The sequence below is a fragment of the Limulus polyphemus genome, unplaced genomic scaffold (genome assembly GCF_000517525.1).
Source record: "Limulus polyphemus unplaced genomic scaffold, Limulus_polyphemus-2.1.2 Scaffold8121, whole genome shotgun sequence".
NCBI classification, from domain to species: domain Eukaryota; kingdom Metazoa; phylum Arthropoda; class Merostomata; order Xiphosura; family Limulidae; genus Limulus; species Limulus polyphemus.
In genome coordinates, this window is record NW_013673731.1 from 9,439 (window position 1) to 13,914 (window position 4,476).

Here is a 4,476-nt window from a genome sequence, read left to right on the forward strand (position 1 = left end):
CTAATTACAATTTTGGACTGAGGAAATCAAACCCTTTCAATTGATGTATTTGACCACACCCAAGGTCTCATAGATTAATTTACTCTAATCCTGCTTAAAAGAATTTCAATGTGAAGGTAGGCTGGTAGAGATCCTGATGATTAATATAACTGAATCTGGTATACTCGCTTCACCATTGGCATTGCTGGCGCACAATAAAAACTAACAAAATGTCTCATAGATTAATTTACTCTAATCCTGCTTAACTGAATTTCAAGTGCCGCGGTTATTGAGGATTCCTCTTTTTTTTCGTAATAATTTCTTTCTTTAATCAATGTGGCTAACAGAGCGTTTATTCTTCAATATTTTATATTTGATAAAAGGGGGGTTGGAATTATAAAATAGTGTTATATAATTTTTAATGATTACAATTGAGATTGATCTTTAAGTAACGTCCTCCGATGGGTAAGAGGTAAATATACAGCCTTAGAACGCTAAAATCCGGAGTTCGATTCCTCGTGCTTAACACAGGAGGTAACACTAAGTGGCTTGTTTTTTTTAAAGTAACTTCCTATTAATAAAAAGTTACTTTTTAAAAACTCCATGATTTTAGGGTTCTGTATAAACTTTATTTAATAATTGTACAATTTTTTACCAGTATCTTTTGTACACATATAAGTTTTTGTTAATTTTATGATTTGTATGTGTCTCCAAATTTTAATAGCATGTTTCGAAAGATGTCCATACGTTAGTAAAATTCCTGTTAAAATTCATAGTTTAAATTGATCCCTATCCTACAAGAAAATCCCTTTAAAATTTTCTTTAAATTCTCTTTGTTTTATGGAATTTTTTTTTAGAAACGGACTTATTACAGAGAGTCATTTTATTGAGTTTTCAATCAATGTTTTCAGATGTTTGTTTCCTTTCATTGTTTTGGTTGAATATTCTTTAGTGTTTTTGTTTGTTTTCAGGACTTGTTGCACAAATCGTCTGGTTAGTTTTCATAATTTCCAATATTCGAATATAAATTCGAGTCACTGCATGCTAAAATTCTCTATCCAAAACGTTCGTTTGAGTAGCTGTCAACGGAACACTTGATAAATTGACTATTCCAGAATTATTTGTTTCTTGGTTGAATTTTGAAGTTGATTAAAATATTATTTTTTTTCTGTTTACATCAACTGATGAATATTTGATTCAGTCCATTTATATTGATGACATTAAGGAGCATATTTAAGGATTCTGATAATATTTTTCAAGCATGATTTTTTCATGTGTTATTTTTATAACGGATATGTTTCTATATTTTTTGATTTGGGATTCCATTTAAAATTTTCTTTTCTGTTTTATTTAAATTTGTTTTATTTTTGTATTTTCTGGTAGAAGCGCAAGTTTTATAAATTTTGGTAAGTACATCTTTTATTTCTTGCATTTTTTCAGGAAACGTGGACTGACTCGTTATGGATTTATTTAATTTTATTTCATTTCAAGAAGAAGGTTTTAACACTGAAGTATGCCTTATATTCTGTCGTAATTATTATTGTTACATATATCAATCCACTCAATACAACAAATTATATTGTGACACTTGCCTGTAGCTACAGTATAGCCTCCCCTTACGTAATAAACGCAATTTGATTGTTAAAAACAAAACATAGAAAATTCTAGAAAAATAAGTGCCATTTTCCAAAACCAAAAATAAAAAAAATCATTAACTGAATATAAAAAGAAGTTTCAAATAATAATCGCAAAAATATATATGAAAATGAAACTAATCTGCGGACTTGCAACGCTGAAATCCGGGGTTCGATTCCCAGCGGTGTACAAAGCAGATAACACACACACACACACACAAATAAAAAGATGTGAATTTAAATAATTTAATACAAGTTATATCAAAGTATCAAAATTTGAAAACAGAAAAAAAAATATATATACTAACAAAATTCTATAAATACAAACACCAGGTAAACATTAAGCAGTCACTAAAGAGAGTTCATATAGATCCCCACAGTCATGAATTTATACATAAAAAATTCCCCCAGTGGCACAGCGGTATGTCTGTGGACTTACAACGCTAGAAACCGGGTTTCGATATCCGTGGTGGGCAGAGCACAGATAGTCCATTGTGTAGCTTTGTGCTTAATTTTAAACACACAATTATATATAAAAATATTTTAAAATAATCTGGTAATTTCATATTAGGTGTAACTGGACGTAAATTAAACAGTAGGATTAAGAAACACACCAGATCTCTTCCCCCCCCTTACAGATTTACGAACGTTGTACACGGTACAACTTACAGATTTACGAACGTTGTACACGTAACAACTTACAGATTTACGAACGTAGTACACGTAACAAACAACAGTTTAAGGAGAAGAATTTTGATAAAAGGAACATTAAAGAAGATGCACCAATAAGATGTACTTGCGCAGAGTCTCCGAAAGTGTTCTCTCTTAAGATTATATAAAACCAAAATTAAAATATTCTTACTGCTGCTTTTGAAACCTGACAACTGACCCCCTCCCCCGCCACACGGCCATGTCTTATTATATTAATAAAACTGGCTAAAAATGGGAAGAAAAAAAAACACACGTATTTTTTGTACTTCATAGAATAATTCATTATTTAGAACTGTTTAAGTAGGAGAAAATAACACAGGTTTCATGTTAAATTTTGTTTATTGTAATAAAATATCAATGTGAAACTGTACAAAGTTATATAACGCGAGTACACTAGAACTGTGAGTTGTGAGCTAATCTAATTGGTATAACATAAACAAAATGTACTTTAATTAAAATTTGAATGTAAGTCACTAAAACCTCGTGACATGCGCAGTAAAGGATAGCCGGTGCGAGAGGGTTAAACAGTTTTAGATAATTCTTTAGTCAGTTACATTAATATAAAAAGATGTCGCTGCGGGAGGCAGTTGTCTAACAACCGAAGTTCATATGTCATGCTGTGTTGTAACCTATAGAGTGCATAATTCTTCTCGTGATTCGTGGCATGCACACGTTTTACTAACGTCACGTTATGTGACGTCATTTTAGTGTCTACTGGCTGACTGACAGAAAACACACTACTGTATAGTGGTGCGAGTGGTTAAAACAGATGACCCCCTCCAAGCGGCCTTCGACACCTTTCGGGAAACTAAAAGATTAAAAAAAGGACGATGTACACTTGAAACCCTGTGAACGTCGGGTAATACTTTATCTGTTAATGTTTGATACCGGTGCCAGTAGAGGGCCCACGATGGTCAAAAAGTTGTACTTTTTGTTTAATAAAATGATTTTATTTCACATTTGATGATGGTTGAGGTTTCCTTTAGTATTATACTAAATAGATTAGAAGAATTGCCATCTTATATATATTGTATGTGTTTATATTAATTTACCTTTATAGCAAAAGTGTATAACTCGGCCAGAACCTGAACTTTTCAAAGTTCTATACTTCTAAGTAACAACAACATAACATAAATTACTTTATGATATTACATTATAGTTTGTTTACATAATGTACATGAAGTAGCACTGTTATGTACTTTACATGCAACATATAACATTGTCAGAAAATAAGTAATTCAGTAAACTTTTCACACAACAGCAGTTGATTACAGACAACTGGAAAATGAAGCTAAAAAGTGACAAGAGTAAGATGTACCTTTTTTGATACACGAGGCTTAGAATAAAATGAAATTTCTTTTTATTTTGTAACTTTTTTAGGCAGTTCTGAGAAATTTTTTATCGCCTAAATGTATGAAACAAATTTAAATATACACAGCGTGGTCACAAATAGACACTACCTTTTCAGAAAAAATGGAATTTTTCAGTCATATTCACATGAATTGATATATTTATAATTTAATTCATATCTATCAGATCTTCCTTTCGCTTCGTGAAGTTCGTTGATCCTTTGGGGCATCGTGAGAATCATCTCGTCAATTTTAGATTGAGGGATTTTCGCCCGCTCTTGCTTCAAAACTTGGAGTAGATCGCTCTTCGAAGTTGTTGTTTTTTTTTGTTGTTGTTGTTTCTGGACTTGCCGGTCGAGTATGGCCCAGAGGTTTTCGATGGGGCTCATGTCAGGATATTGGCTCGGCCAGGGCAACTTCTGGATACCATTTTCTTCCTGCCACTTTTGGGTGTTTCTAGCAGTGTGACACGGTGCTCCATCTTCTTGGAACAACGTTGTGTTCTTGTCCACGAAACCCGAGGAATAAAGTGGCAAGAGTCCTTCCTCCAATATTTCGGCGTATTTCGCAAAATTTATGTTGCCAACGCACTTCACAAAGCTTGATCTCCCACCAACCCAAACAGCTCCCCAAACCATCATGCTGAAACCACCATGCTTCACAGTTGGCTGCAATCTGTTGAGCCAAAACTCTTGGTGAGGCATTCTCCAGGCCCATATCCTTCCACTGTCCAAAAATTGAGCGCATATTGATTCGTCTGAGAACAATACGGTCTTCCAAAAGTCCAGAGGCTTCGTCATCAT